Source organism: Diadema antillarum, unplaced genomic scaffold, assembly GCF_040938485.1.
Source record: "Diadema antillarum isolate AM-2024a unplaced genomic scaffold, OU_Dant_1.0 seq00000858_RagTag, whole genome shotgun sequence".
NCBI classification, from domain to species: domain Eukaryota; kingdom Metazoa; phylum Echinodermata; class Echinoidea; order Diadematoida; family Diadematidae; genus Diadema; species Diadema antillarum.
In genome coordinates, this window is record NW_027271729.1 from 703,430 (window position 1) to 713,059 (window position 9,630).

A 9,630-nucleotide genomic window follows, 5' to 3' on the forward strand; every position below is an offset into this window, starting at 1 on the left:
TCAGATTTTTGCTTCTACACAAAATATCATTTGTGTGAAATAAATATCCAATATTATTAATTACTCTTAAAGCACGTTTTTGAAGAAGAAAAAGGGTATCAAGCAAAAACTGAGATGAATTGCCCCAATTGCTATCATTTTAGCAACAAAAAAAAATATTGAAACAGTAACAATGGAGGTGAGGTGGTAACAAATCTGACGTACCCCTAAATTGACTCGACCTACCCCTTTCCCCTATTGTATCATACCTACCACCAACATCGCACCAGATAAATTTGTAGTCCCTGTTCACTATAGCCAACAGGATTATACTAAAAAGACCCTTGTAGTTGCAGCATAGCGAGCGCCGGATAGAGGAGGCTTTCTGATGACCACTCATGTTTGCCATCAATAGCTGCCACACAGTGGGGAAAATTCCACCGCTTGTAGGATCCACTAGCAAGTTGTTTCCATCCATCAGGGGTTGAAGGGGCTGTCATGACTTCATCTGCATACTCGTCACATATGGCCTGACACACTTCCCTGGCCACTACAGATAGGGTGTTGTCACGCACCCTCCACCCATACTGCATGTCGGAGTACTTGGTGCCATCAGACACAAGATGACGGAGAGTAGCTGCCAACTTGACACCTTCCAGCGGCTCCCTGTACCAGGTGTACTGCCTCCTGATTCTTCCTCTGACCCTCTCCAGGATTTCATCGTAGAGTTCAGGGGCATGCAGAGAAATTTCTTGAAAGTCGGAGGGTCTTCTTTTCGGAGCTCAACCAACAGCTGGTCGTAGATTCTAAAAGCCCTTCTTGTGACAGGGTTCAGCCACGTCCTTCTCCAGATACGACGTCGTCTGAAGCCTCGTCTTCATCTGAATCGGCCTCTGATGAAGTGGTGTAGGTTAAGCTGCTGATGTATATCATTCTGAGCCATTGCCAGTAAATACTGGACTCTGAGGTGGGCTGCATCTGCCATTTTTCTGAAGAAATTTTGAAACTTTCAGGTGGAATGTTTATATATGAGTAGCGTGGTGAGTGGCTGGTCACAGGGAGCAGCTCAGCATTCGCCAATTTTTTCGTCAGGTCATTCGCTCGTATTCGTATCACTTCGCAATCTATAGTTTGTCATAGTATCTCATAGACTTGCCTTCGTGTATGCATCGCCTTTCAAATTTAGTAAAAGTTAATCTTAGTTTCCCTTCGCATAGAAGATGGCAAGCGAAAATACGTTTGTCATAGTATCGTCGCCTCAATGGAAAAAGGGGTTAACGCATCCGAGCTACGCGGGGCTGCGCGAAAAAAGTTTTCGAGATAATCGACTTTAAAGGTTTTTTGGCTTCAAAATTGGGTTTAATCAAGGTTGATTCCTTCATTTCTTATATATAGTGTAGATTAACGATTAATTACTTTACAAGCGTACTTTCAGCGATAATCCTCATTAAATCTTTGAGTAATTACAATTTTTCCATTAGTAACCTTAATACAGCCATATCTTCGCGTGCTTTTGAATGGCAAAAAGGGGTTAACGCTAAAGCGCGCGTCGATAACCCCTTCTTGCCATTTAACATCGCACGAACTGACGGTGTTGAAAGGGTACTGTCACTCCATAACATGTGTGCATTAAGTTTGTCTGTACCCAATAGTGATTTTAACGTAACTGCTAGGCTTTATCAGTCGTGTCTTTTATATACTGTAGTGGGGCCTTATCCCCATTTTATTACTGGAAAATTCTAAATTATAGGATTCAATATATTGTATTTGTGAGAAATGCATTAACCCCATGCATACCAGACCACATTCCTAAGAGGACATCAATCGCTTTTTAGTATTAAAATTAGCAACATAAATTTCTTCATTTCTAAGTCAATTCTATGAAAATGTATGCTTTGTGTATACAATATGGCATAAAAACATGTGGCAATCCTTTCCAATCGAAAAAGTTGCCAATTTGCACCTACAACAGTGTATAGAATTATGTTGCCAATTTAAGGATTTGCAGCTTATTTTGCCTTTAGATAATTCCTGCAAGCTATTTCAACATATTTTGCCCGTGACAAAAGGGGATAATATTTTGCAGCATTGGTTATTTCATTTGGTACATAATTCATAATTTTTAAAGAAAAAAATAATCAAGAGTTACGCACAGATAATACATGTATATTGTACGAGAAAATTTTAAATGTGGTCTGGTACTAAGCACAGAGATAGTTTTGGGAATGAAAAACAGAAAATAAAATAGAACTTGCTCTTTATATCTTAAGACATTCTCGCAAGTGTTTCTAAATAATTTTCACGCTTTGAACAAATATTAGACTAACGATTTATTCATAGTTACACCTTGTAAACTATAGCTGATAATGTGCATGTATTCATTCGAATGCCCTCGAGACCATTCTTAAATAACTCACATAAATTATTTAGAAATTAATGAAGAAATTTAGAGCAATTACTACTGCTCAATGACTTGGCACAACGATCATGATCAAAATTGATACTACAATTTTTTTGAGAAGTATTTTTCAAAGGTTTTCAGATTTATCAAAGCTATCTTTGTGCTTTAATGGTCTAATGTAGCTGACCAATGAAATACCAACAATGAAATCAAATCAAACACCATGTATGTTCAAATGAGTTTATTATATATATATATATATATATATATATATATACAGCCAATTAACATTTAAATTGCGGCATCGGTCTACCTGACATGACACTTTTAAGCTATATATTCAAAATTTGAAGTCGATAAGTCACGCGAAATTCAAATAATACACATAAACAATACATGATTGATAGTTCTTGCTCAGACAATTGACATGTTTATTTGTTGAAATAATAGGTTTCTGTGTATAATTTGAAAAAAAAAACAAATGTTGAACATATTATTCATTATTGTAGAAGATATTTTGGAAAATATTGTAATAATATGGTGAAAATAAGGACTTCACACATCATTACATAATTACAAATAGGGACTGTAATACAGACTAATATTTGTTTCGAGGTATGAAAAAAGGTCGTTTGAAATTTAACGGCATAATGTTTTGCGTGTATACATCAAGATTCCAAACGTGAAAGCTTCAGATTGTCTAAAATTACATTTTAATCAACTTACGATGTTGCATAGCTATTCAAGGAACGAACCATCTTTAAGGCAGTTAATACAATCAAATTCATTTTATTTATTTTCTCAAAGTTACCTCATTTTTCCACAAAATGACCTCTGTGACCTTTGACCTTTAACCCAATGACCCCAAAATCGAACCAAAGTATTATTCCCCCCCCCCCCCATATACCCTCATACTAAGTTTGATGTCAAACCATCACGGTTCTTGAGATATTGAAAAAAACAAAATGGGACGGACATACGCACGGATGGACGACCCGAAAACATAACGCCTGCGGCCACTTCGTTGGCGGAGGCATAAAATATGAAACAATGCTAAATATCAAAATATTATTCACTTTCTTGTTCATGCTGTGCAGATATAGTTACGAAAGTGAAATCGACAATTAGATTAATACATTTCGAATAATACACAGTGTTGCATCTATGCAGGACTTGTGATGACATTCTGCCAGGTATATACTCGCGTCTCTAACTATGATACTTTTTCAAAACTTGTTGACATTTTTTTACTGTTCTTGCCTTTATTTACATTAATATGAATTCATGCTCTCCTTGCTGTCATTGCATCGCAGAATATCCAAATGCTAATCACAATTATTAGTTATGTTGTGAAAGTAGTCTAAGAAAGTGAAATCGTGGCATTTCAAATTGCAACTTAGAAATCAATTTTCAAACAACACATTTGTAATTTTGCAGGGCATGTCACATTCTTCCAATACTTACATTTCAAAAAATAAAGATAATGGTGTAAATTAAGCATAAATTTTCTTCACTTTGGGCGAAAAACCCCAAATCTCATCAAGTTCATCGGAATATTTTGAAATACAAGAAGACATGTATTCAAATTTCCCAAGGTTTGAGGATTTGCAGATTCGATTCAATTCGTTTTGTAATTTATTATGATACAATTGTCACACAAGCACACATTATACCAGGTATTTCTGTAATTATTGTTAGTGTCCTTATTTGCACTTAATTTTGAATATTTCGAATTACCAATGGAAAAACAGAATTCCTAGAATACATTTTAATTCATCCAAAAATGTGTACATACTTACTGTATTTTCTAAGTACAGGCCTACGTGTTCAATCTAAGTAATGTCCAAGTCCAAGTCATTGCATTCTCCCTTCAATGTGGTGCCCTAGTTGGGCAAAACGAAGTAAGCGACAAAAGTGATACTCCTTGTAATGACCAAAATGTGTCTCAAATTTGCAAGGGCATCAATGGAATATCACAATGTATAACCTATTATATCTCTGAGCAAGGTGAGTGTTTGTGCATTAAATTTGACTTGGAAGAAGAGCACATTAGGTGTAATATAAAAACGTCAATTACTCAAATTTGGATGGTATGTCTCTTGATTCCTTTTACCAAAGTAAGGCAGTATGAAATCTAAAGTTCCATTCCATATGCTAATAGGCTCTAATGCAGACATCAGGTTGGCTCATGTTATATACTGTATGTGTATCTCCGCCTTAAAGTTAGAAAGTCCTTTTGCAGACTTCCCTAAATACACCAAACACTGTATACAACTAATGATACTAGTATTTGGATCATGTCTGTGAAATGTCAAAGTCGCAAGATGTGTAGAATTCAAACGATGCACAAGAGTACTACAGCTGTATATGTATTTGTACTGTCGTCTGTGTTCAAGCCACAACAGTAGGCCTACAATATGATTCACTGTTCGGATGTTTGATGCATGTGTCCATCATTTTCCTCCTCCTCGGATTCATCACTCTGAGACTGTTGTACCTCTGTCGTGAGGTTTTCATAGTAGCTGTGATACATCGATGGGATAATGTTGTCCTTGCACAAACTAAGCAAATCTTGCTTCTTTTCCCTTGAGAGGGCGAGATGTTGCTTGTACAACAGAGGCAGACGCATGTCATTTCTTCGACTTGAGCCCGAGACGCGAACTTCTACGAAGTCTTCGTTGAAATCATACTTTATTTTGATGACAGAGGGGTCTGTCCTCTGTACGCGGATCTGACGAATTTTCAACCAGTTGACGGGATTGCCAGCCCTGTCTTTCTTCATGTACTTCACACAGGGTGTTGTCAACTGACGCAGATCAAGGAAGTCCTCTTTCGTCATGTGGGTAACTTCATACCGATTCCTGTTCCTTGCTGTTTGAATAACTGGTATCCACTGGTCGGGGTGATGGATTGTCACTCCCCTTTTGTTCCTTTCGATGCAGGAATGCATCGCGTCACATTCCATTTGAGTATGTCCGCTGATCAAGAATTTATGGTCAATGATGGCAACATTAGTGTGCAGAACTGCATATAGCAAAGTGCAAGCTATAATTCTGTTCCGATTTTGGCCTCCACAGCAGTCAGAAAAGAAACTTATGTGTGTGGTATCAGGATCAAGTGACTGCATGAACTTTAAGAGGCATGAGCCAATCTCACATGCTCCCCGCTTCGCTGTAGTCTCATGCCAGACAAAGCAATTTCCACATGCAGTAGCCTGGTTGTATACAGTGAAATTATACGTAGACATTTTCCGCTTGTAATAGAACGAAGATGTCTGGCCATAGGGTGTAGTCAAGACCTGTTGAAGATCAAAAGTAAAGGAGCTAAAGATTGGATCGATCTTTGCTCGTTCCTTGTCTCTTTGTTTCTCTTCTCTTGCACTTTCCTTTTCAGCAATGTGTTTCTTGTAGTTCTGCTCTTTAACTTCCCTTTCTTCCGGAGTTGAATTATTGAATGAAGCACATGTGTTACATTCATCTTTCTTCGGATGATGAAATCCCAAATTATATTGGGAATTGAAAATGTTTCTATACACTGCGAAGGAAACTGGTTTCGATACAGACGATTCGTACATTGCGTACATCTTGGAAACGCTTAAAGAAGGGTCCAGATATTTCCTTTTTGAAGACGCACGACAGTAATGTGATTCAACAACAGGAAATGAATCAATGTGTTCACATACTTTCTTAACATCTTCTTCTGAAGTTTTGTTCACTGACGGTAACTTTCCCCTCCTGTCTTCTCGTGCAAACGGGCCTTCATACTTCTTCAATGTATACTCAATAAGCTTGGAACCAATTCCCAAAGTACTGAGAAAGAAATGTTTGCACACTCGTTCCCTTTGTGATGTGAGCGGGAGATGGTATTTGTACATGTGACGCACTCGCTTCTGACTTTTTCTCTTTTTTCTAGGTATTGCTTTGGACCGAGAAATATGGTGATGAATAAAATCTCGCTGACGGGTGTAGGAGCCCGTTTTCCAGTAATCCTCGAACAATGTTTTCCTGTCTTCATCAGAGAACTTAGAGAAGCACTTATGGGGACATTTTGTGTTACACTTCTTTCCTATCTTTCTGGCAGGGATTGTTTTATTACGTACAACATATTCCTCTCCCCGATTACGTTTTCTTGACTGCTGTCTTTTCTTCCATTCTTCTGGATTCCGTTTTCTCTTCCTCCCACGTTTCTGAAATAGAAAATAACACATGATTAACTCTTTCTTTCTCCTTGCTACAAGTAGCACACAGAATGTAAAAAGGAAATTTGTTTCATAAGTTTATTGTAAAAAAGTGGGAATATACTGAAGGTTCAAAAATAATCCACAGAAACATGTCAATATGCAAGTGAAAAGTCAATATTAGATATGGGCCATGTTTCGTGAATACAAAGGTACTGTCCTACACTGAACCGTTTAGCGTCTAAAAACGTATGCGTTTTTCAGCGAGTTTACAGACGTAAATTAGAGGTCGAAAAAACGGCACGAGGCAGTTCTCATATTAGTTTCCCTAAAATTCTGCAACAGTAAGTAATAATGATAATAATGATTGATGAGATTTGTAATGCGGCAAATCCACTCTGTAGAATGCTCCACGCGAAAATAGAAGAGTAAGATAGAAAGTAAATTATTAATACAAGGCATGGGTAATCAAAAGGTAGCATTAAAGAAGTGAGTTTTAAACTACTTTTAAAGGACTCTGATGAAGAGCAAAGTTTATCTAACTAAAAGGAGATTATTCCATACAGTGGAACCAGTCTGATCCTTGTGTGCCCCAAGTTGTAGCGAATTTTGGAATTTAGAATTTAGAAACTAAATTTCTGGCGCGTTTGCAATGGACTTGATTGTAAGCTATTGCAAGTCTGTAATTGAACTACAGTACATAACCCGTGTATGAAGAGCCAATCACACTTTCCGAAATAAGCAGTTACTAAGTGTAGATAATGATTTGACAGAGATTTTTGTTGTTGAAATACTGCTCATATTATCATAATTCATGACACCTTTTATATCATATAATCACCTCAGACTGACTGTCTTGAACCTCGTGCATGTTATCTTCATGTTGGGTATGCTGACCCTCTTGATGCTCGAGGGAGTCACGGTCACCTTGATCTTGCTCCGTCTCATTTATTTCATCCTTCGAGTGATATATGGAGACAAGAAGCCAACGTAAGAGCATTATCTGAATATCTAACTGGACTCAGTAAAACAAAAAGAAACAGAGAATACAAAAAGGGGGTTAAATTTTTAGCAAAGTTTTCATTAGCCTTTCAAAAGCTTTGAAGGTGCCTGTGATGACATGTTAATAGTTTTAACTGAAAGCTCATGCTGTCTTCAGGGAACTATGTTATAAATTCACAAATCTATGAATTAAGAATAAAAAATATCGCTTTTATTCAAAACACGGGAAGAGGCTGCTATCGTTCTGCCTGGCTAAATTTGAAGGAGCTTAGTCAATTGCCGTTATGCCATCAGGAGAAATAAGCAAAATGCTAGTACAAGCACAATTGATATGATTGTTTTAATAAGTTTGTGATTTAGAGGACTTATTGATAAGGAGAGCCTTAAAGACATTATGTCCCTTTTGCATTGAATTTGTGTATACAATTGGTGTAAAACAATAAGGTATATAATGAAGAAGACACTGTTACAAAAACCTTTGTGTAGTTTTTAGACCTGTAGGGTCTTCACTTGTGAAGTACAAACTACCGTTATAATTTGAATTTATTTTTTCGAACCTCGAAAAAATATATTAGTCTCTGACACAGTCCTTTTTAATTACTTTTTACAAAATATTGAATAATGTCTTCTATAATGTACATTATGTTCATAATGTGTTTTGTAATTTAAATTACACACAGATAACTATTATTTCAAGAAACAAAACTTCCAAGTGTCTGAGCAAGACTATCTCTCATGCACTGTTTACGTGCATTATTTGAATTTTACATGATTTAACTATTTCACATTTTGAATATACAACCTGCCCACCATGCTCTAGGGTTTACAGATGTTTGGATGGTTTTCTGCTGATCTGCAAAAAGGACGATATGTCTTTAATTGTGTGATTGCTTGTTGTCACACTGATTTATATTTGAAAGAGAAGAAAAAAAATCCGTATTACCTTCTGCTGTTCAGCATCATCAAGGTTAAGTGAGACCTCCGGGTCTGGCTGCTCACGGTCGCTTCGCTCTCGCTCGAAGTCTGCATGGTTAAGTGAGACCTCCGGATCTTGCTGCTCACGGTCTCTTCGCTCTCGCTCGAAGTCTGCATGGTTAAGTGAGACCTCTGGATCTTGCTGCTCACGGTCGCTTCGCTCTCGCTCGAAGTCTGTAACATCCTACATATATATAATTATATATATATAATATATATATATATCAGAATCAAACAGAAATTTAATTCTCATAAAGAACTAAACGCAATTTTAATTATCTATAATTAGTACGAGTCACACACAATGCATCAAAACATATCTGGTTTCAATTCCGACACTATTTCCGTTTACATGTGAACGAAGTGTTGAAGATTTCTTGTTTAGTTCTTATGCTATCTGCATTAGTTTGTTCGCAAGAAGAAATCAATATTAGAAATATTAGTTCATTTCCATTGACTTAAGTTTTTGTTTGATTTTGATTACAACATAGAAACATTAGAAATAATCATATGTTGTGGTACAGTCTCTGAAGAATTAGAATAAATATTGACTGGCAATGTTTATCACATTCAAGTTCATGTATGCATGTGTATATTGAATAACGAGCTCCAAGCTTACTGTAAGTCACCATGACAATATTTTTTATGAGAAGTTCATGAAAATAACAATAGTATGTCAAGGTCTGTCTACTATGTCAAGTATGTGAAACCTCACGCGGAATTATTGGTGAACTGTTAGTATTTAGTTTCTTTTTGATATTTTTAAATTAAAGCTTAGACTTAACGTGCTAACTCTTACCTCCCAAGCTTTGCCATCGTGACAACTGCAAGGATCCTTTGCGACAAAATGTTCATAGCAGATCAGCTTCCAACATGTCATACATTCCTGGTAAACTTCACGAGTACATCCTCTATTACAACAGAACATAGGTAGGCCCTGTTGCAGTTCATACAACGACTCAGGAAATGCTTGACTTATATCCAAGAAAGTACCTAAAATGGAAAACAAGTTAACACTCGTTGCCGAATTCCAATCACTTTAACTTTTCATTTATATTTCCATTCAATTGATCAAATGCCTCTTTTTAGTAACACA

At 36.7% G+C, this 9,630-nt stretch overlaps 1 long non-coding RNA gene across 1 annotated transcript; it reads right to left on the reverse strand.

Annotated features, from left to right (window-relative positions):
* Positions 1-3,282: 3,282 nt before the first annotated feature.
* On the reverse strand, positions 3,283-9,592 carry LOC139740527 (uncharacterized). Its single transcript, XR_011711565.1, has 4 exons — positions 9,334-9,592; positions 8,503-8,718; positions 7,399-7,515; positions 3,283-6,566 (listed from the first exon to the last, which is right to left on the reverse strand). It is a non-coding gene; the product is annotated as an uncharacterized lncRNA (long non-coding RNA).
* Positions 9,593-9,630: the final 38 nt, after the last annotated feature.